Source organism: Lissotriton helveticus, chromosome 9 (assembly GCF_964261635.1).
Source record: "Lissotriton helveticus chromosome 9, aLisHel1.1, whole genome shotgun sequence".
Taxonomy (NCBI): domain Eukaryota; kingdom Metazoa; phylum Chordata; class Amphibia; order Caudata; family Salamandridae; genus Lissotriton; species Lissotriton helveticus.
Genome location: NC_136070.1, coordinates 360,170,740 through 360,194,770, shown reverse-complemented (window position 1 = coordinate 360,194,770; position 24,031 = coordinate 360,170,740). Strand labels below are relative to the sequence as shown.

Sequence of the window (24,031 nt, the reverse complement as noted above, 5' to 3'; positions counted from 1 at the left end):
CATGCAGTCTGTCTGGTCCACAAGAGAAATGGAGCACAGTTGACGAAGCGGGTCACTCCCAACTGGTGAATCTATTCACCATCAACAAGACAGTTATGCGTGCTGGGGTCCCTGCGGTACAGGAACACTTCATCGTAGATTGAAGCACCGTCTTGAGCTCCCCACTTAGGCCCTCCAGTCAAGATTCTGTAGTTCCAACTTCACACCACGCTATCCAGCTTTCAGCAGGTGATGTGGGCACTTCGAGGGCCCCACTCTCCAGATGTCACCAGTAGATGGTGTGGGCCCCTCGTAGGAGATGTTTGATGTTCCTGAGACCTCCCAATGCTAACTTAGGGGAAGGGCAAATCTCCTCAGTAGGGTAACCTGCATGGGTCTTCCATACTACCTTAGCAGTGAACACCCGTGGGTTCTGTCCCAGCCTTTCACCTTCCATCAGACTGGAGGTGAAAGGCCCCCCTCTTGCTGGACCAGTTTTTTACAGGCAGTGAAAGTCTGCATGCAAGAGCACTCTCACAGACATGATGTGGCAGGTTGGAAATATGTTTAAACGCACAGTCCGTGTGAGTGCTCACACCGTTGTGCAATAGCAAGTCCGACATGTTGGTAAACTACACCAGCGGTGCAAGTGTGCACCCAGGCTGCAAAAGCAGGCCTGACCTATGTTCACAAACATCACATCCACACCACTTCCTGGCATGGGTCTGAAGGGTGCATGCACTTTCACACTACAGTACATAGGGAAAGGACCAAGAGCATCCCGGCTCCACAGAAAATCAGCAAAACTTAAGTGGAAAAAGTGAAAGGTTTAGGGAAACGCTACCTGACAAGTATCAGGTCCAACAGGCTTTCCCCCAGCTGAATGTGGTACCCTGCTTCCAGGTAGTCCTCTTCACTAAGGCAGAAAACCCTACATAGGCCATCGCCATTGGAGTGGTCAACCTCCGGTCACTGCTCCACCCTAAAGTCTATCCCTTGTAAGGGAATGGACCATCTCAACAGTTTCAAATTCTTGCCCCTCATTGGCATTAGCCACAAAGGGGTTGGTGGTCCGTTTGAACCATGAAGTGTGTGCCAAGCAAATATGGCCTGCAACTTCTTCAGGGTCCAGGCCTCAGCAAAAGCTTCTCTATCTATCACCCTCCACCATTGTTCCCTGGGGTGTAACCTTCGGTAGAGGAAGGCTACCAGTCGGTCTAGCCACTCTCCATTCAGCTGGGACAATACCGCCTCGATCCCTTGCTCACACGCATTTTGTCTGAACAATGAACTCCCTTGAAAAGCCAGGACTCCAGAGCACAGGAGCTGTGCACAAGGCCTGTTTGAGAGAGTCGAATGCCGTTTGCAGGCTTCAGGCCATATGACATTTCTGGTCTGCTTCTTTGAAGTCAGCTCTGTCAAGGAGGTCACAGTTGCGCCACATCCCTTGAAGAACCTTCGATAATATCCGGCGAGGCCCAAACAGGCTTGGACGCCCGTTTGAGTCCTGGGGAGGTCCCAGGCCAGGATGGCTTCTACCTAGTCGCAACTTTTCAGGCTGAGACCACAGAGTAAGCTTCTCTTTCTATTACCCTCCACCATTGCTCCATGGGAAGTAACCTTCGGTAGATGAAGGCTACTGGTTGGTCTAGCCTCCCTTAATGCAGATGGGACATACTGACCTGATCCCTTGTTTGGAGGCATCCGTCTGAACAGAAAACTCCAAATAAATGTCAGGAGCCCAGAGCTCAGGAGCTGTGAACATGGCCTGTTCGAGGGAGTTGAATCAAGTTTGGCAGGCCTCAGGCCATATGACATTTCTGGGATGCTTCTTCGAAGTTAGCTCCGTCAAGGGGGTCACAAGTATGCCATATCCCTTGATGAACCTCTGATGATATCCTTCAAGGCCCAAAAAGGCTTGGATGCCTGTTTGAGTCTTAAGGGGCTACCAGGCCGAGATGGCTTCCATCCTGGCCTAGATGGGTTGCATCTTAACCAGACCCACCATGGACCCTCATTACACCACCGATCCTTGCCCTATGTGGCACATACTGTCCTTAATAGTCAGGCACACTTGCTTCCACAACCTGGCTAGTCAACTCTCGGAAGACCAGCACGTAGTGTATGACCTCCTGGGGAACTCCCTTGGAGACTGGAAGAGGCTCCATGTGACATGATCCACATTACCCGGAAGGAACCTGTTCCCTGTGGTCGTCTGGGGGTCTTGTGGCCTTATTAGGTCGAGGTCCACCCCCATGAGGGTGGTATCCATGGTGGGCCAGGGGTTACAGGAACCTTTCAGCTCTTGTTCCATCTTCCCCCTGACCTGACAGGTCACACAGGTCCTGCAGAATTCATCTGAGGGCACCCAGCATTTGGGCCAACAGGAGTGAGGAGCAAGCCAGGCAGAGGTCTTTTCCTGACCCAAAGGTCCTGCCCAGGGAAGGTCACAGACCAATTCCCACAGGAGGAGCCTATGATACTGGAAGACCACCTGCGCCCCACAGGCCTCCTGGCCAAGAGTTTTAAACTCACGGCACAGCAGGTTGTCCTTTTAGTAAAGATGATGAAGTCCAGAGTCATTATTAGCTGCTAGGGTTTTGGCTTGCTGCCTCAGTCCCTCCAGGTCAGGGCACTCTCTCCATTCCCTATAGAACTCCTCCCTGGTGGGGCCTCCATCCACTTTTCAACCGGCGAGATCGGGAGGGTACCAGGAGAAGTATTGGCCCCGTCTTCAGTGGACTCTGGGGAGGCCTCGGTCAGTTCCTCATCCAATTTCACCAGTGGTACATTCTGAGGGAGATATCCTCCATCCTCATTCTCTTCCCAAATTTGCAGTGAGCTGGGCCATTGTTCCAGGCTCCAGTCCATCTCTGCTCCCCTCTTGAGCTGCCATTGACCGTGTGGTAGCACAGATACAGTTGAGTAACCCCAACATTTTCATATGAGCCCAGAGCTCCTCTTCCATCCAGATAATGTGCCCCAGGTCATTACCCAACAGACAAGCCACAGGCATGGCAGGACTTACGCAGACCTTCAGTAGGTAGAAACCCTACACCAGTCAAATGGCACCTGGGCCATCGAAAAAACCCTTTCTGTTGTCAGCCATCACCACCTGGTGTATGGCTTGGGGAATGATTTGCTCTGGTAGGACCATCTGACAACTTACCATAGTCATGCTGGCCCCTGTGTCTCTCAGAGCCTCTACCCCCCTGCCTATTGATGGTGAACCCCTTCCTATATTTTGCAGTATTCTCATTCACCTGGATTTGGTGTATTGTCTCACTGTCAACCAGGGACACTAGGGAAACACCACTAAATTACTCACCTTCTGCTGGGGCCGCCTCCTCCCCATCACTAACCATGCCACCCATGGAACCTTTCCTCCAGCAGCCAGAGTCTCTTGTTTTGGACATTTGGGCCCCTGCCCATACTCGCAATAATCATAGCACTTAAGGGTCTGTGGTGACGGATCCTTAACCAGGTGAGTTTTCCTTGGTGGGCTGGAGTGGGGATTCAGGCCAGACCCTTTCCCTGGGGAGTCTTTTTGCGGTTTGTCCGATGACTCCTTCTTTTTATCACCCCCTCCTTTTTTCAGTGGGGACCAAGCTCCCCCCTTTTTGGGCGGCCCCCTACGGCAATCTTTTTAGACACTCGGTTGCTAGTCCAAAGGTCCACTTCGTCAGCAAGCTTTCGGCAATCCTCCAGCTTGACGTCAACCAGGTGTTGGCGCAAGTCAGGAAAATAGGCTTCAAGGAGGTGCTGCCTCAGAATCAGATTATACAGTCCCACATAATCTTTTACATTACTGCCTAACACCCAACCCTTGAGTGCCTTCCCCATGTAGTCTAAGAAGTCTACCCAATTTTGGGTGACGAGCTTGCGGCTGGCCTGGAACCGCTGCTGGTATTTCTCAATGGTCAGATCAAACTTATTAATTAGCACGGGCGTCACGGCTGTGAAGCTAGTCTGGGCCCCTACATCTGGTGTCAGGGGAGTGGCCCTCCCAGTAGGGGGGCATGTACTACCAGAGACTGCCTCCCCAGTTCTCCTCAGGATCCTGGTGTACCTTCAAGGTCATCTCGTATGCTGCCAGCCATTTGTCAATGTCATCCCCCACTTGATAATCCTGTACCATGTGCCCGAGGATCTGAACCCTATTCTAGGCACTGCAGGGGTGCTGCCAATATTATCGCTATTGGACCTTAGCTAATGAGCTCTAAGGTCCAACTCTCTGAGGCTTAGCTCATGGGTCATATTTTTCTTCTCCGTGGCTAGTTTCTTTTCAGCTAGAGCGTGCTCAGTGTCCAAGTAGCCCTTGGCCTGCTCCTTCTCTATTCATGCAAGGGCTAGGGCCCGCTTCCTGTCCTGTCTGGCAAGCTATAACTTAATTTCTCTCTCTTCCCTTCTGTCCTCCAGTTCCTCGGGGGGCAGGCTCCTTGAGGTCAGGTTGGTACCGGTTTCGGAGTGGCCACCTAGGTCGGGTGGTGGGGACTCTCCCGCTCCATCAGATTCCGTTAGGGTCTCCCTGATACTGCTCCATCAAGTCCCCATTCTCTGGTTCCCACTCACTAGTCACTTCTCCATTGGGGTGGATCTCTGCCCAGGTCCTTAAGGTTTCCTGCAAATCTGAATTTTTTTCTTCTCCTTTGCAAACCACCCCTTTTGTTTTACATAGCACCTTGAGCTGGGCCACTGTGTAGGTTTCCAGGTCAACTAAAATAAACTCTACCTGAGGTAGATTCTCAGCCATTTTAGCACACTAGTAGAAGTAGACTCGGAGATTATCAAGGACTACACCCTATATGTCCCTCCCTGGCTACCCTGATCCGTTCCCTGAATGGCTTAGGAACACAGGAATGGAACATTTTTCTTTATGTGAAGTCATGCCGTGCAATCATTTATCATGCGCTGCTGTGCAAATACAAGTCCTAACCCACCGCTTGACCGCCAGATGTTGGAACCAGCATTGTTTAACTGGCTGAGTGGGAGCCCCTACCAGACAGAGTGCACAGCTACCGTCAAGGACAGGTGATTACACACACTAAACAACTAGTGTTCAGCGTAGGGTAGCTTGGCAATGAGAAGTCAGATGTCCTTCAGAAGCAACGTGTAAAGCAAGAACACAGCTTTCAAACACAATAAATACTCTGCATGACACAAAGGAGAGACTTCACACACAACGTCAAAAAATGTTGTTTATATTAGACCTGGGCAGAGTTCGTGAAGTTCTACTATGAGGAACTCTGCAAAGTGCTGGAAAACTCTGCCACACTCCAGCACACTCCGCAGAGTTCTGTCAGAGGCAGAGTCTGTTAAGTAGCACTACTCGCTGTGATTTTTAGTGCCTGGGTTTTGTTTTGCACTGTAAAATCAGTACGATTGGCACTATGTGTCGTGTCAGAGGGCGCGGCTGCTTTCTACTGCTTAAGTAGACATTCTACTTGAGTGGCAGCTTCCTCAACACAAGTGGCAGCTTATGCAATGCGATTGGCAGATTTCTCAACAAGAACGGTTGCAACCTGCCCCTACCGCCCACGTTGAGAAGTCCCGTCGGGTGCAGATCTAGCGTGGAAGTTTTTCTCGCTCGCGCTCGCCGACTTAACTTTGGCGAGCTGCTCAAGAGAAAAAACTCTGCTCTGTGTCACTTCCAGATTTTTGCGGAACACTGTGCTCCATGCAGAGTGCGGTGTGGACAAAGCTCTGCGAACTCCGCTGGCGGAGTGGAATTCTTCATCCACCCCTAGTTAATATTCAACAATCCCATTTAACAATGTAACAAGAATATCATGGAGTTCTGGGCATATATCATGGAGCTCTGGGCATAAAGCACACTTGGCAATTTTACTAGCAGTACTATGTCCAATTTGTGTTGGTCAAATCTCGATAACATGCATGGGAAACATACCTGGGGAAAAGCCTAGTTTGAACCCCATACAGCACCCTTATGCGGTGCAACATGTTGTCAGCCCATGGCCCACCCTCACAATCCTATTTATGCAATTTCAGAAAGGTATAGGATGCACCCTGGGCTACAACAGTATCAGTAACATGTGCACACACAGAATTAAAATACTTTTAGCAGCACAGCAGGACGAGGCCACATGGATAAACCCACTGTTGAGCAGTGAAGTGCTGTTGGCAAAAGAATAACATATAAACCAACACCACCAACCTGTGTTATGAGGAATAGGTGGTCCACAGACAGACACCCATACTCACTGTGCACCGCTACACAGTGCGACAGGTACAGCCCAGTGCATATGGGCACTTTTACACTCATGCGGTCCACTGATACTAAGCAGGTCAACAGATAACAAGTTGCAGACCCCGTGGCTACAAGTCAATCAATCAATCAGGGGTTTGTTAAAGCGCGACTACTCACCCGTAAGGGTCTCAAGGCGCTAGGGGTGGGGGGGTGGGTGCAGGTTCTATTCCATCAAGGAGGGGGTCTGTCAAAGAGCCAGGTTTTGAGGTTTCTTGCGAAGATGGGGAGCGATGTTGTCTGTCTGAGGTGGAGCGGAAGGGCGTTCCATGCTTTGGCAGCGAGGAAGGAGAAGGAGCGGCCTCCCGATCTGGTCTTTCTGGTGCGGGGGACCACGGCATAGGAGAGCTGGGCTGATCGTAGGGTCCTTTGGGGTGCGTGGAATTTGAGTCGGCTGTTCAGGTATGCTGGTCCGGTGCCGTGGAGGGCCTTGTGTACGTGGGTGAGCATCTTAAAGGTGATTCTCGCCTCGACGGCGAGCCAGTGGAGTGTGCGCAGGTGCTGGGAGATGTGGCAGTGTTTTGGCAGGTTGAGGACCAGTCTTGCGGCGGCGTTCTGGATGTTCTGTAGCTTGCGGATGAGGTTTTTGTTTATTCCGGCGTAGAGTGCGTTGCCGTAGTCGAGTCTGCTGGTGACCAGGGCGTGAGTGACTGTCTTTCGGTGTTCGAGGGGGATCCATTTGAAGGTCTTACAAAGGAGGCGGAGGGTGTGGAAGCAGGAAGATGAGACAGAGTTGATCTAGCGGTCCATTTTGAGCTCGGAGTCCAGGATGATTCCCAGGTTGTGTGCGTAGTCTGTGGGGGTTGGCAGGTTTCCGAGGGCGGTGGGCCACCAGGTGTCGCTCCAGGCGTCGGGGTTTGGGCCCATGATGAGTACTTCTGTTTTGTTGGTGTTTAGTTGAAGGCAGCTATTTTTCATCCATTTGGCGACGGCTTCCATGCCTTCTCGAAAGTTGCGTCTGGCGGTGTTGGGCTCGTTGGATAGGGAGAGGATGAGCTGGGTGTCGTCTGCCTATGACACGATGTTGAGTCTGTAGGTTCTGACGATGGGGGCAAGTGGAGCCATGTAGACATTGAAGAGCGTCGGGCTGAGCCCTGGGGGTCTCCGCAGGTGGTAGGTGTGGGGTCCGAGAGGAATGGGGGGAGTCTGACCCGCTGCGTCCTGCCAGAGAGGAAGGAGCAGATCCAGTCGAGGGCCTTGTCCTGGATTCCTGCGTCATAGAGTCTGCGTATTAGGGTGCGGTGGGAGACTGTGTCGAACGCCGCTGATAGGTCGAGGAGGATGAGGGCTACTGTTTCTCCTTTGTCCAGTAGGGTGCGGATGTCATCTGTTGCGGTGAGGAGGGCGGTTTCCGTACTGTGATTTTTTCTGAAGCCGGATTGGGAGGAGTCGAGGATGTTGTGTTCTTCAATGAATGTGGCGAGTTGGCTGTTGATGGCTTTCTCGATGACTTTCGCTGGGAACGGGAGCAGGGAGATGGGTCTGTAGTTTTTGAGGTCGGTGGGGTCCGCTGAGGGTTTCTTTAGCAGGCGGTTCACCTCGGCGTGTGTCCAGTCATCGGGGAAGGAGGCTGTCGCCAGGGAGCGGTTGATGGTGTGGCGGAGCAAGGGTGCGATGGTGTCGGCGGCTCTGTTGAAGATGTGGTGGGGGCAGGGGTCCGTGGGGGCCCCTGAGTGGATTGACTTCATTGTCTTCAGTGTGTCTTCGGTGGTGAGGGCTGTCCAGTTATCAATCGCTGGTTTCCGGGTGTCGTGGGTGGTTGGTGAGGGTTCAGTGTGTTGGTTGTCTTCGTTGAAATTGTCGTAGATGCTCTTGATTTTGTGGTGGAAAAAGGTGCTGAGTTTGTCGCAGAGGTCTTGTGAGGGAGGGATGTCGGTAGACTCGCTGGTGGGTTGGGCGAACTCCTTGATGATGCTGAAGAGTTCCTTGCTGTTGTGTGCGTGGGTGGAGATTCTGTCTTCAATCGCTTTTTTCCTCGTTTCTCTGATGAGTTGATGGTGGGCGTTGGTGGCGGCTCTGAAGTTGTTGTGGGCTTCTGTGGATTTGGTGTTTCTCCAGGCCTTTTCGAGGCGGCGGCATGTGCGCCTGGATTTTGGTCCAGTTTCTTTGTGGAAGCAGGTTCTGGTGTCTGTGGATGGTGGGTATTCTGAAGGTGAAGTGGACGCAATGAAGGTCGGTCCATGGGAGTTCGGTGGTGTGGCTGAAGGTGATGGAGTTTCCTGTAGTGAAGAGGGGGTCGAGGGTGTGTCCTGCTGAGTGCGTGGGCTCGGTCACGATCTGGCAGAGTCCAATGTTGTGGAGGTTGTCCAGAAGGCATGTGGTGTTGGGGTCCAGTTGATTGTCGAGGTGGAAGTTGAGGTCTCCCAGCAGGGTGTAGTTGGTGGATGTGATGGCCTGCAGGGAGATAATGTCCGTGATGGAGTTGGTGAAGGGTCTGCGGGGTAGATGAGGGTTCCTCGGAGGGCGGCGGTGGGGCTGGCCAGTATCTTGAAGTGAAGGTGTTCCATCAGTTCTGTGGACTCGTCAGGGAGTGTGCTCAGGCGGAGGCTGGATTTGTGGACGATGGCGATTCCTCCTCCTGGGTGGGTGGGGCGGTCCTTCTTGGAGATCTTGTATCCTTGGGGGATGGCGATGGCGATGTCCGGTCCCGAGGTGGTGTTGGTCCAGGTTTCGGTGAAGAATGCTACGTCCGGGGTGGTGCTGTCAAGTAGGTCCCAGATTTCTGTGGCGTGTTTGTGGAGGGATCGGACGTTGAGGAGGATGCATTGCAGGGTCTTCGGTTCGGTTGTGTTCTTGTGGGCGGTTTGTGCTGGATCCGTGTTCTTGGCGATGCTGCAGGTGTGCCGGCAGCGGAGACAGCTGAAGGGTCCATGGGTGTCGGCTGGTGATGCTAGCTTGCAGTTGTTGTTGCAGCCTGGGTTGAGTGCGTGGAGTGCTACTGGGTCGTAGCGTTGGCGGGGCGGAGGTCCAGGGTTCCTGGTGCTGGTCGCGGACGGGTCGCAGACGGGCACAGACGGGCTTGCCTTTGACGCGCCTTCGGTGCACCAGCGTAGTGGCCGCCATTAAGTAGGGGTCGGGGAGGGCTGGACAGCTGGGAGGCGGGAGCGGGGAGGGGAGCTGGATTGGGCCGGTCGCGCTGGGGGGGAGGGGCCACGGGGGCAGCAGCGGCGGGGAAAGGTAAAGGGAGGAAAGAAGGGATAAAGAAAAAGGGAAAATAAGCAGACATAAGGCACAAAAGAGCAGAGATGCAGAAAAGAGCAGAAAGGTGAAAGATAGAAAGGGTAGAAAAACGAGTGAAGGAGCAGAGGGAGAGAAAGGGAAAATGGGCAGAAATAAGGCACAAAAGAGCAGAGGTGCAGAAAGGTGAAAGATAGAAAGGGTAGAAAAACGAGAGAAAACGAGTGAAGGAGCAGAGGGAGAGAAAGGGAAAATGGGCAGAAATAAGGCACAAAAGAGCAGAGATGCAGAAAGGTGAAGAAAGGTGAAAGATAGAAAGAGTAGAAAACCGAGTGAAGGAGCAGAGTGAGAGAAAGGAAACAGAGGTCCACTGGACCACCAGGGATGAGGCGCAGGGAAACCTGCGGGTGGAGGAGGGCCTCGATCACCAACACTCAAGAGTGCAGGGGCAGGGGCACCTCACTTAATGGTGGAGCTGCGAGGGTGGGAGAGCAATTTCACTGACAATGAGTCAGTGGTCTTGCCGCCCCCACTATCCCAGACACACCAGATGGAAGTTCAGTAGCCCCTCCCTCCGAACACAAGGCCCCTCATGGCTGAGGTCACACCTTGTCTGGCTTCCTGGAAAGCAGGTGGGGATAGATAGGAAGCATAATCAAGAGGTAGACGTAAACAAAGGGTATCTTGCCACCGCTCAGGAAGGTCACCAACAAGTTGTGAAGCAGAAACAGGCCACAATTTGTTTTAAACAGAGGTCCACCCGGGCCTTCTGGTACCAGCCCAGTTCTATGGAGTACAGGGGTGTTATGCAATATCTTGACATGCACCTGAACGTTGTCAGAAGTATCCCTCCAATCTTGTCAATTCTTCTTCCTCCTATCTGGTGCCACAAAGTCTTTGGAAGGGCCAGATGAGGAGATGGCAATTTGTCCACCATGAGGGCCAGTAATGAAACAAGCAGAGAATGGGGAACAACACACAGGGGTGACTCTCAGTCTGAGGAGTGAGCCCATCAGCTACAAATTGGTCCAAGTGGTGCCCTAGCAATCTGGGAACAGGGTCTGGTGCACTGCGAAATGAGACAGACCAGACACTTCAGGTTACACGAAGTAGAGTTGCAATTCCGTACCTCCCTGGAAATGAGTCACTATGTACGGCACACCTTGATGTCAGTTGTATCCATCAATTCCAGATAGACACACAGGTGCAAGTTCAGCAGTGCCTCATGAGGTAGAATGAGACTCTGCAATGGGTGCGTCCTCCACCTCTGTGGGTCTCAACCTGTGAAGCGGACACCGCACGCAATGAGCATCCAGTCAGCCTGGTGCACATGACAAATGTGGCACAGTCGACAAAGCTGGCCCCTTTAGATCCCGCACCTAGTGAATCCGCTCACCACAAACAAGACGCTTATGCGTGCTGGGGTCCCTGCAGTAAAAGAACCACTTAGGCCATAGTTGTGGGCAATATCTTGAGCTCTGCATTAGGCCTTCCGGTCTCAGCAGGCGATGTGGGCACTTAGAGGGCACCACTCTCTGATGTCACTTGTAGATGGTGTAGATGTAGATGGTGTGACCCCCTCATGGGATATCTTTGATGTCCCTGTGACCTCCGAGAGAACAGGAGACCAGCCAACTGGCCCTTGGAAGCTCACTTCAGGATGCCACATATCAGCAGGTCATCGGCCCAGGCCAGCCACTATTCAGGAAAACAAGAGGTCCTTTCTAAGTGCAGCTATCCTCAATGTGCACCACGTGGCGCAGGTTCCCTGGTCCTACATCCCTAAAAGTGGTTCTCTCTCCCTTCATTGGGGTGGCCCTGGGTGGTTATACCCTATTAGCTTTTGCAAGTTGGGGGAAGATTCAAATGGTATTCCTTTGGGGAATGCCCAAATGTGCCTCCCTGGCCTCTGGTTTTGGACTTGCACCAAACACCATGTCACATAAAGAGTTTGATGCATAGAAACGACCACATTCTATAAATCTTTATACATAAAAGGACAACCCAATATTCCCTTGAGAGTGTGGGTAAATATAGTCTAACAGTGAATAGTGCTAGCAATTGAGTTCTTTAAACATATATATTGATACATAAGTTCATAAATCATTTACTACTGTTAGACACGGCAACTTAATTGAAGGTTCCTATCTGATAAACTGAAAAGAAGAAACATTATTAAGAACAAATTATTCACAGCAGGTGTATATGTTAATAATCTTTTTATATTGAAAGAAAACATATCTTCATATATACAGTAACAGGGATGCATGTAAGTAAATCTAATGATGCATTGACCATGGTCATTGCGGCGCCGCTCCGCTCCAACAAAGGCAAAAGGAGAAAGAGAAAGAGCACAGGGAGACGCCACAAACTACAGCTTCCTCGAATCGGGTTACCAATGACAGCAAAGAGAAACAGAGAAACGACGAAAGTGAAACTGATTTGAAACCACAATTGAAGGCAGGAGGCCCGACTGAGAAACCAAGGTTACAGAAAGACATCCGGGTCACGAACAATCGGCAGGCTAAGGGGGAAGCAAAGCAACCGGCAATCTTTTCAGTTGCACGGCGTTCTGTGCAGGCATAACAAGGGAAAGGTGGTAGCCGGCCACAAGAAGCTGCAGAGACTGGAGAGAACAGACCCGTGAGTACTTTAAAAGATATGTCAGAGGATAGTGGCATATCAGGGCCACCTATTTATGCTCAGGAGGGAGGCTCTGAGGTGGAGGCGTGGGGTGATGGTAAAGAGGAGGAATGAGTTAAAAGCTTGATATTAGAGGATTTCCCCCATCCATACCAGCTGAATCCCCGGAGAGCATAGGGTCGGGAGATCTTGCATAGCTGGTTGTTGCAACAGCCCCCTGTTAAATATTAATGATGCCCGACCATTTGTCCCGCATAGTTTGGATTCAAGCCGCCTAAACTCTCAGGACCAAGGTGACAAATTCTTTCCATTAACAGATGAGTTTGACGACTCGGTTGTGCCCGAAGATCTTTATCTGGAAGGGAAGAGCTCCAAAGATAATGACTGAGGGGCGCTGAGACTCCATGTACCCTGAAACGTCTTCAAAGAAACGGAAAACCAAGAGTTGCCACCTCAGTAAAGGCATTGCTTGCTGTAAGGGAGATCAATGGTGAAGCCCCTGCCCCCTCATCCCAGATTGGGATTACTCTGCAACCGTTCTATACACAATTCCAAATGGAAAAGAGGGTCCAAGGGAAATATTTACCGACCCCTTCCAGATTCATCCCCAATTCAATGCTAGTACAAACACAAAAGGAATCTGGTGGTCAAATATTTGATAGGAGCCGTTCCTGCCCTCTTTTATTAGGTTTGGAAGCAATACGTGAATAAAGGAGTTTGTATGCTTTCATATCCTTTTTAATCTTCACATTTTTTGCACTGCACCCTTCTCTTTCCATTGACTACTTTTAACATACGTTAGTAGGTGTTTCCCTGTCTAGTTTGGTGACTAAACTTGGTTACTGTTGTCTGACTAGTATGTCATCTAATCCACAGTGGCACCCCTCTTGGTTGTGAGGTGCAGTGGTAGACACGCAGGAATTTCAGATGATGACACTGGCCACAAAGGGCCACAGTGGCGCCCCTCTTGGTTGTGAGGTGCAGTGGTAGACACGCAGGAATTCCAGATGATGACACTGGCCACGGAGGGCAGTTGCTGAAAATCCTATAGCCTTCTTGCTGTGACGTAATGAGTTCATGTGTATTAGTAGCTACTGGAGGTAACACAATTTTGTGACTATAGATACAGTATTTGCATTTTTTTCTTCTTTTACTATACTTATTTGACCACAAGATTCCTTTTGTGTTTGTATTAATTAGTCTGTGACCGAACAAGTCTATGAGAATGTGGAGGAGTGATGGATCAATATACAAAACAGTCAAATCAGGCATCTCCAGGGCCTCCCACAATGGACCATATATAGCATACTTTAAAACAAGTTCAGGGTGAAACAAGAGCAGAAACCCGGAAGGCACATCTATCTGCCAAGAAAATACAGGGCGCAATCCGGAAGATGAATAAATTCGGTACTGATATTGTCGCGAGAGTGTCCGCTATAGAAGCCTGCACAGTTTCTCTTGAGGAGGGTACATGTGCGGTACAAACTCGAATTGACAGTCACGATGCCCGATTGGTGGATGTACACTGGAAGTTAAAAGAATATGAAAATCGTCAGCGACTGAATAATCTCCACTTCCTGGGCATTGGGGAGAACGGTTAAGGGAACAAAATGAGGGCTTTTATTATTAATTTGCTTAAAGGGGCTTTCTCCGACCTATCCAACTGGAACTGGGAGACTGAGATACAGCAAGTACATAGATTTCCATTGATGCTAAGGAAAAACGGGCAGACGGGCCAGTCAGATCGGCCAAGGCCAATCTTAGTTTTTTTTTGGTAACTTTCTATAATGGCAGGACATTTTCCAAAAAGCCTGACCAGATGCTAAACGCTCATTCGAGGGTCATACCTTTTTCGTGAGACCTGACTTTTGCCGTGCCACTGTGGAGCACAGGTGGCGCCTCCGCCAGATGTTCGCACCTCTACAAAGTGCTGGCTGGCAAGTTTATCTGCTTAATCCTGCCAGCTAAAAGGTGATTCATGACGGCAGAACCTGTTTGTTTACCTCAGAAATAAAAGCCCAGGAGTTTCTAGAGGAGATTCTAGACAGTCAAAAAAGCCTCAGAGAAGGGGGTATTGGCTAATCTGGAAGTTTGGATTGGCTAGGACGTCTGACCTTACTGGACTATTTATGGTCTAGTGGTGGTTCTCAGGACAATGCCTTTTTTGCTGTCTGTTTTCCTCAAGCTTTTTTTGTTCTCTCTCTCTTTTTTCCTTTCTTCTTATTCTCTTTTCGCTAATTTTTTGGGATTTTCTTTTTTCACTTGGGCTTAGCAGGAGCCTTCACTAGGTGCTTGAGAGACCCGATGCTCTGTTTGGGGGTCGAAGTTGGGGGCGGAGAGAGGGCAAATGTTGGGAGGGCAGACGTTGGGGTTGGGAAGGGGGAGATTCTACAAGCAGACAAAGATCTATATGTAAGCAAACATTTGAGATATGGAATGTGCAGGGCAGGCGTATTCCCCTTTTTGTTTTGTTCTTTTCATTCCTGGCTTTAGGCTTTGGTTGAATTATGATTTTTTCTAATTAGTAAACTTCGTATTGTATCCCTTAATATATGTGGGCTTAATGACAGCCAAAAAAGACAAAGAGTGGCATTTGATCTAAAGATTTTAAAACCAGATATATTCTGCCTACAAGAAACGGATATTGAGAACAAAGATAAGAGTTTACTTGGTGGGCTGAGATTCCAAATAGAGGGGTGTACAACTCCATGTAATCGCATCAAGGGGGTCGCTATTCTGGCAAAAAAGGGGGTCTGTGGGACTCGTGCAGATAGCTTAGGTTGATGGGTTATAACAGAATGCCGTTTTGGACCTCACACCTTCACAATCTGTTCCTTGTATGGTCCGGTTGTAGATTATCCCACTCTCTTTCAGCAGTTAAATGGTGAGTTGGCACTCTGGCAACTGCCTCTTATAATTGGGATGATTTTAATATTAATCTGCCCTATAATGGGAATACTCAAGGGGGAAGGTCAATGTTGGTAGGAAACCTAAAGTTTATAGTGCCCTTGCAGATTTAGTGTGCAGTCACAGGCTGATCGATCTGTGGAGAGAGAATATGAAGGCGGATCCCATGTTCACTTTTTTTCTGCCCCTCAAAGGGTCCACGTTAGATTAGATTACTTTTTTGGCTCAAATAGCATGGCCTCAAAGTCTTTGGTCTTAAAATTTCCCCAGGTGATTTCTGATCATAATCCCCTCATGCTTGAGATGGAAATTGCACCGTATTCTAAAGTAGACCCGCCTCGGTCATTCGAAAGTGAGCTTCTGCTAGACCCACAGTATGCGAGACATATTCAGGCATGGTTTCCTCAGTTCATGTCAGACAATTATGGGAGTGCCTCAATAAACATCATCTGGGATACATTCAAGGCTTGCCTATGTGGAGAGATGTTGAGGTATAGCTTGGAGAAGCAAAAAAAAAGAGAAACTGATGATTCAGGGGCTGTATGCAGACTTAGCTAGAGTCGAGGGAGAGCTGATAGAGATGATTTCTGCTGGATCTAGTGTAGAAGCAGTCGTTCTTGAAATAGCTACAGTTAAGGCAAAGATTGTTGACATATCTGTCAAAAAAGCAGCCGATAAGTATCTAGTGTGGCGAGAGAAAATATATGAATATAACGAAAAGGTGGGGCGACTTCTGGCTTTTAGGACTAGACCGATGGCAGTTGGGGGAGAGATCATGGATATCAGGGATCCACAATATGGTATGAAATCTGATCCTGATGACATTAGGTCTTCCTTTGAGAGCTATTACCAGCAACTTTATCCCGAAGAGGGAAAGGATTTAACCAATATAATGGGGGATTTTTTATCAGACACATGTGAAGAAGTGCTTGAGGTAGAAGATCGGCAGGTGTTGGAGCAACCTATCTCACCTGAAGAGATTGGCTTGGCCATCAGTAATTTAAAATCGGGGAAAGCCACGGGTATGAATTTCATCCCTGGAGAATTTTACTAAATCTTTGCTGGGGAGTTCAAAGAGTATATGATCAAGCTCTTTCAGGAGATTCAAAAGGGAAGCTCTCCACCAGGGAGTTGGGCTATGGCTAAAATCGTTGTCTTCCAAAAAAAGAATAAACCATCAGTAGAGTTGGGTTCATATTGGCCTATTAGGCTCATTTATAGTGATTCCAAGATTTATTCCAACATTTTGGCTACCTGTCTGTCTGTGGTTATAGAACGGCTTGTCTCCCCTGTTCAGCATGGTTTTATCCCAGGGAAGGGAACCATAGATCATATCCGTTGAGTCATCTCCCTCTTCAATGCGGCCAGAGTATGCAGAAAAAGCCTTTGATCATGTCTCCTGGCTGTATCTCTGGGCATTGATGTCAAACAAGAGGCTTGAACAAGGATTTATTAGCTTGGTAAAGGTCCTCTATTTTAAACCCAGAGCAAGGATTTTTTATTGGGAATCCTATCAGATTAAGTAGCCATAGAAAGGGGGACTAGGCAGGGTTGCCCTTGTTCCCCCCTTCTATTTGCGTTATATATTGACCCGCTGATTAGGCGAATTCAGCAAAGTGAGGCAATTAGATCAATGAAATCAGTGGGGGGGGGGGTAAAAATCTTTGCTATGCCAGACAACTTGGCCATTGTTACCCCCGAACCTAGAAGTGCTCTCTTGGAGATCGAAAAGGAAGACAAGATATTTGGGCCATTTTCCGGCTATGCATTAAATCAAGCGAAAACCACAATTATAATCAATGAAGACAGGCTCATATCCGATAGGCGGGTGACTGAAGAAACAATTTACCTAGGAATTATTAATAAGTCAGAAGTGGAAAAAATTGTTGAAACTAATTTGATACCCTTGTACCATAAGACTAAGCAGGATTTTAGGAAATGGAACAACTTGAGACTCCCACTGATTGGGCTGAGTAATTTGATCAAATGATATTTCCACCCAAAGTCTTGTATCATTTTTGGGCTATTCCGTTGGAATTCGGTAATAACTGGTTTAAGATACTTGCTGGAATAGTGTCACGATTTCTTTAGGCTTATGCTAATCCCAGGAGAGCTCTCAGATTTATGACCCTTATGAGAGAACGTGGTGGGTTAGCTGTGCCCAATCCTAGGCTATACTATTAGGTCTTCCGCCCTACAGCAATTCACAGTTCTCTTAGATAGGAAGGAGCCCATGGCTGGTCATGAGCTTCGTACTCCTTCTATCTATGAGCTGCTCCTTGGGGAAGAAAGTTGGGGGTGTCTACTTCGACAAATCAAATTTGGATATTATAAGAGAGTGTGATTTAAGGTGTTAATCACAGCCTTTCACATATGGAGTAACGTCCGTTAAAGACTGGGTTTGGGCAGACTTAACTAATATACTCCAATACAGGATAATATTTTACTGCCTGAAATTTTTGGAGATGTGTACGTTTATAAATGGATGACAGTGGGAGTTTTCACTCTGGGGGATTTTTTTATTACAAATACTGTTAAGACTTTTGATACTATTCGTCAAACTTTTCGGCTCAGTCATAAAGATATTTTTAAATATTTACAGATTAGGGATTTTTTAAAGAAGAAGAGTGGAGGGACCTTGGTTTTGAAAGAATATAAACAATCGAGCCAATCATCGCTTATAGAACCCCAATAGGGGCCTAATATAGAGTTTTGAATAAAATGATGCCGGATGACCTGCCTAGGCAAAGGTTAGTAAGACAAAATTAATTTATTACCTGAGGACCTGGATAAGTCACTAAAAAGTGCTCAGAAACTTTTAGTTGCTGGCTAATTTACAGGCCCAATATTTTAAGACTTGTTTTAACCTGTATATAACACCTGGAAAAATAGCACAGTGAGGAGGGACTATGGGTGCAAGATGCCCAAGGTGCAAGGCATACGGGGTGGACCTTGCGCATATGCTGGCTACATGTCCCGCGCTAGACAGTCTTGAAAGCAGAAATTATAGAGTTTCTATCAAATAAACTATGGATTGATATTAGACTGTGGCCTGGATTCTTTTTTTTAGTTGGGGTTGTGTCACGAGACAGCTCCAGATAATGTACAATCCTTTGTTTGTGGCTGTGGCTGTTTATAGGATGTGTTTGACTACAGCCTAACTTGACCCTTCTCCGCCGCTATTCCATCAATGGTTCACGCGCCTTTTATCAGTCTTATCATCTGAAAAAGGCGATTTATTCTTGAAAAATAAAAAGACTCAAGCAAAAATGATGAAAGTTTGGCTCCCCATCAGGAATTGGGAACTGATAAATGTTGTAGGGAATAGAAGGGGTAGCTAGATCAGCTTGGTTGGAGGGGGCAGTACAAAGTTGAGAATACATTTATTTTTGCTCTTATATGTATGTCGGCATGTATATCCCCTGTCTCTCCTCTTTCTTCCTTTTAGATGTTTGATGTAATTCATAGATATTTTGTAGCTGAAGCACTTTAGAAAATTATGTATTGTTATTTCTTTTATGGACATGCTGTATTTATTAAAATTGTCTGCTTGGTGGGTGGGGTGGGGTGGTAAGCATTACTTATATTATGTAAAATACAAATAAATATATAGATATTTTTTTTAAACTTCACCTGTCTGTTGCAGACAGCACTACATATAGCAATAAAATGAGTCATCCCTTTGCTCAGGAATAGATGTCTTTCTTGTCAATCCAGTTCCCTGCATTTTATTGGTAGCTTTTGACCGATTCTGTCTTTGTTCTTTCTCCGGAGAAAAGCTTGTTTACCCTTGCTTTTGATTGGCTCAGGTTAATCCTTCTACTACTCACATAATGGCACTTGTTATTGTTTTTGTTTTTCGTTAGTGCTTAGCTGTCCATGGGACTGTATGTGTAGCTCTTCAGAGTGCACTAACTCTTTCCTATGCTCCCTCCACTTACCCCTTTCTCCCCGTCCATCCAGCCTCCTGATGCCCCTTAGTGGTGCACCAGGCACTGTATGGTTTTCTTGGTGGTCTTAGTGGTGCTCTGGATGTTGTCTTTACACCATTTGTCCTATCCCACCCATAATCCGGGATGCTCCTCCTTGGCGACATTGATGAAACCATGTATGTTGTTACCATGGAATATTTTGTGCCGCCCCTCTTCATGGTGGTAGTTGCTATTGGGTTTTCCCAATGCTGAGATGTCTTCTAAGTGTTGTGAGTGTCTACAAAGCAATAACGGTGATTGACCATACTAAAAGAAAATAATTAAATAATTGTGTTCTATCATTTCAAGATGGCCGCCAGATCACATGATGCAGCTTGCATTGTGTCCTCAAGACATAGCACTGCCGCATGTGACTAAGAATAGAACATTGCTTCACATAATGCAGCTGCAATCTTAAATGTATAAAAAAACGACAACTTTAGTTTATATATGTGTCGCTCTCTTAACAGTGACAAAGTGAGTATGATTGGCTTTGCCAATGCTTGACTTTCTTCTGTTTGTTATTTAAACATGCACTGTTGAACTGTATGGCCTAGTTTGCCTATATTATTGTTATTCGGTCTAATCTATTCAGAGAAAATGACGTCATATCATGATTGATCTGTATTACACGTAAATGTTGAAATATTTATTTTAGAGTCACGCAGTACAGCAAATAAAAACATTTAGTACAGAAAGAGCATAAAGTGAGCTAGTCAGTTCATACATATAAACAGAGTTGTTTGCCACATCCATTTTATTTATGTGTTTTTTTTATATATAGCGTGGACGTGGCCCAAAGGCACTGAAGAGCTTTAAAGGAGAGCACGAAGAAAGGTCTAGTTAACAAACATAAAAATCAACCTATTAGCACCAGGAAAAGAAGGAACAAACAGTTTATACAAGCATGGACATTACAGTATAAGAAGTAGTTAGTTAACCATAGTAACTAAGGGATCAGAGAAAACAAACATTTCACAAATAGTAAAGACGGGTCAAGTCATCCTGAGAGATGCAAGCAACGAACCCCACTTTATCAAAAATGTCTCGCAAATAAGAGGACTTAGAGTTTGCTTTTCAATGTGAACAGACAAATGGTTATATAGTAGGAGGAATTTTCAAAGCCTTATTGCATTATCAGAGAATGCATGTACCATGTGCACGATAAATGGTGTACACTTGGCACCAGAGCACACTGGGCGTAAGAGAGCCTGTACATATGATTGGACTTTTCTGACCAAAGTGTAGATTGCCAATGTTTGCTACAGGCATACAGTTATTCTTATCTCTTTCAGTTCTTTGCCCTTATCATGATTTTTAGTCAATTGTCCTTACATGGCCCACTCAGGGCTGCCTTAGTGCTGGACATACTACAACTTTACTGAACACATGTTTCTACCACAAAGCGTCAAAATACCATTTTGGGTGATTTTAAAATATATTCTCTTTATTCATCCATCAATAGAAGAATCATTTCCAGTCTTTCCATGTCAACTCAGCTTGTGAATTCATGGGAGCATTGCTGGGAAACCAGGAAACAACACTCCTCACCAATGATTAAGCTTATAAAGTGCAAACTTGTATAGCTCTACACTTAATATACTTAAATGCCGAAGATGAAAGATAGACTACCACGGTGTGGCCAAGCCACCAATTGTAATGGCAGTGCAGAGTTGAAGCTCCGTTGGAATCCCCATCATCATAGCCATAAACTATCCTAAACGCTGCCATCCATGATAGCCAGTTACCTGCACTTCCTGGTGTCATACCTCGACCATCCTGAGGTGAGAGGTGGCAGTGGGGACGCTGCCGACCGTGACCTGAGCAGTATGGGGAGTTGGCTGGGCCCTCGCCCACGGCCTAGTCTGGTTTCACTGTGGTGACGCAGAAGACCTATGCTACAGCGGCGATCTCTGTGGAACTGCATTGTGCTGGTTGTGTGTTCTGCTGTGAACCGCGGTGCCATGGGGTGGAACCGCGCCTCACCCCACCGGCCTGCACATTAATTCCATCACTGAGCAGGCGACTGGCGAGGCCTGTGCCAAGGAAGTGATGCCTGCCCGAGGCCCCGCTGCTGCGGTGCCGGGACAGCGACCCACCTGAGGTTCTCACAGCTGGGTGAGATGAGATGCGGAACCTGGTGCGGGAGTCATTTGGAAGATGCGCTGATGAACAACATCCGAAAACCAGGTGAGACTGGCCCAAGATCTTCCCGGAGGCCATGCAGTCACAAGGGCCATGGGTGAGCCTGGAGCGCGGGCCATTGGGCCGCATCAGGCCGGCTCGCTGCCTTTTATTCATTGCATGCCCCCACGCAAAATGCACACCCCTCCAGCCTCTGCTGACAACCTTCACTGGCCCTAGGCGACTTTGGACATTATTGAGCCTGTGCTCTGGACCTTGCGATCCACACTCACATCTGTGGAACGGGTCCTAATCCTTAACTGCAGGCCAGTGCCTGACCTCCTTTGGAGGCTCCTGCAGGGATGGCTGCCTCAGTGTGAGAGGTTTGTGGGTGAAAGACCCCGTGTGACCCAATGGCTGATCGCTCTCACCCTTTATGAGGTATCCATCCTGAAAACATTGGAGATCCCACTAGTCACAATGACTTGGCTACATAAGCTCTGGCGAGGAGTTTGATACTGCACATAGCTTGATCCTACACATCAGACACAGACACTCAGCCTGCATGTGCCCTAGCTGTGGGGTTGTCTCTTCCTGATAGGACAGGCAGGAACTTCATCCTACCCTGCACTACTTGCGTGTGACCATTGGTAACCTTGCGCTGCCTCCTACCTCCACTTGTGAATTGCTCCAGGACAGGCGGCTGTGAGTCTTTCCTATGAGATCTGGTTGGTACCTCATTGTCCCTTCCTGCTGAGGCTGCCTTCAACACCACTATAAGCACCACATTAGACTTCTGCCTGCTCTTTTGAATGCTGCAGCATAACTGAGTTGAGCGGAGACAACTGGCAGATAGCTTCGGGTGGTTGCATCGGCCTGATTTCCACTCCATGCCTTATTACACACAGCCTGTGGTTCAAGGAGACCCTAAATAGCACTGGATAATCTCTGATAAGTCGAAGTCTTCTGGCACTAAACAGAGTCAGGTATTGGCTGAGGAGGGTGGTACATCAGATGCGGGGCTGCCTCACTGACTGGCATGGATGCACTTATGATGGAGCATCAATCGGGTTTTTGAGCCCTAGATGGCCAATTCAACACTTTAGATAAAAGACTGGACATTATGAGCGAGCATCTTGACCTCTATGAGCGTAGGCATGACATTGCTGAAGGTAGAGTGTCATCTGGAAAATGGAGCGGCTCAAACAGCAACAAAATTGGATCATTTGAAAGACTCATGAAGACAATAGCAATGGAAAATGAGCATTTGGAGGCAAGACGCAGGCAGAATAACATCTGTATTTTAGGAATACCTGAATATTCAAATACTGGCAACCTGGATCAATTTGTCGAGAGACTATTGACTGACATGTTTGTCAAAGATTCTTTTACCTGAACTTTTGTGGTCGAGATAGCCCACAACTCCCTGGGTCCATGCCCAAACCCGGGATGCCCGCTGAGGCCTCTCATTGCTCGATTGTTGAGCTTCAAAGCCCAAGACACTGACATATGTTTGGCTAGAGAAAAAGGCCTATGGAGCTGGCAGGGATCCACCGTCTACTTCTTTCCAGACTTTTCTCTGCTGGTACAGGAGGCGAGCTGAAAATGTACTGCAGTCAAGACTATGCTCTGCAACTTGGGACTTTGTTAAGGCATGATATACCTGGCGCATCGTAGAGCCGAGGTGAATGGTAAACCGCGTTGGTTTGATAATCCAACTGATGTGCAGAATATTTGTCAACAATGTTCGGAAGAACAATGCTCAATGTGGCGGGACTCCCTGGTGATGTCACCACCAGATATCCATTCCGGTGCCAGCCCTGATCTATTTCCTACTGGTTAATGTCCTAAATTTTGACATGTTTGTTACTGATTTATTGCAGGAACTGATGTCGCACATACATTGAATCTTTACAAATGACTGTCTTTGTGCTCATTTGGAAAATATGTTCCTACTAGATAGCAGGGTTTAATTCTTTATCTTTTCCTACAGTATAATGGGACCCGACGTGGCGTTGCTGCCAGCCGCGGTCGGTAGCGGAGTACCTGCGGGGCGGTGATGTGGGGAGGGGGAGGGGCAGGGTGGGTGTTAGTAATGTATGGATAATGGAGGTTTGCAGGTAAGTAAACATTTAAATAAATCAAACAAATTTCGTTGCGTGCACTGCATCCCCAAATGCAATGCAGTGCGCGCAACGAAATTCGTTTGATTTATTTAAATGTTTACTTACCTGCAAACTTCCATTATCCATACATTACTAACCCCCACCCTGCCCTCTGCCTCCCCACGTCACCACCCCGGCAGATAGTCCCCTACCGACCGCGGCTGGTTGCTGCGTACCATGTAGTATACACATATATGTCAATTTGTTACCACCCTATGGCTACAGGGATTCTGTTTTTTAGAATTTTGGTGTGGTTTCGTTTCAGTTGTTGAAGGTTCACCAGGTATAGGAGGTGGGTGGGAAATATGAAGATTTTTTCATATGTTTGATGTTCCTGATTCATCTTCGAAGATTGTACCATGCCACTCACTTTCGATAAATTAATCTTTGCTCTTACTTAATGTCACTACACACTAATGTCCACCCATTCTCGGACATTACCCTTATGACCTGGAACATACGGGGTCAAAATAATTCAGTGCAATGGTAAACAAGTGCTACAGCACCTGCAACGCCACAATGCCGATATTATTATTTACAAGAGTTTCACCAGTCCCCTAGTCTACCACCCATATCTGCATCCGCATGGGGACCCATCGCTTCTTCTTTAGGAATAGCTCTTAATCAAAGTGTTATGTGCCTGGGTTAGGCCCATGTAGCAAAGCTGCTAATTTTCTTAGAGTGTCCTCTTTTGCACAATAATATTACTGTAGTGACCATTTGCACATGTGTGATTTCTGTTTACACATTTGGCTTCGCATAACATTATCCCGATGCCTTGAACACCAAGTACAAGGCCT

The 24,031-nt window shown here is 47.7% G+C and overlaps 1 protein-coding gene across 1 annotated transcript in view; it reads left to right on the top strand.

Moving 5' to 3' along the window:
* Nucleotides 1–11,898: 11,898 nt before the first annotated feature.
* The window catches only part of LOC144781330 (alpha-1-antitrypsin-like), a 183,012-nt gene continuing 170,879 nt past the window's right edge, over nt 11,899–24,031 (top strand). Inside the window, exon 1 of the mRNA XM_078660106.1 lies at nt 11,899–12,064. The gene's annotated coding sequence lies outside the window, so the exon portion shown is untranslated. The remainder of the gene's footprint in view (nt 12,065–24,031) is intronic.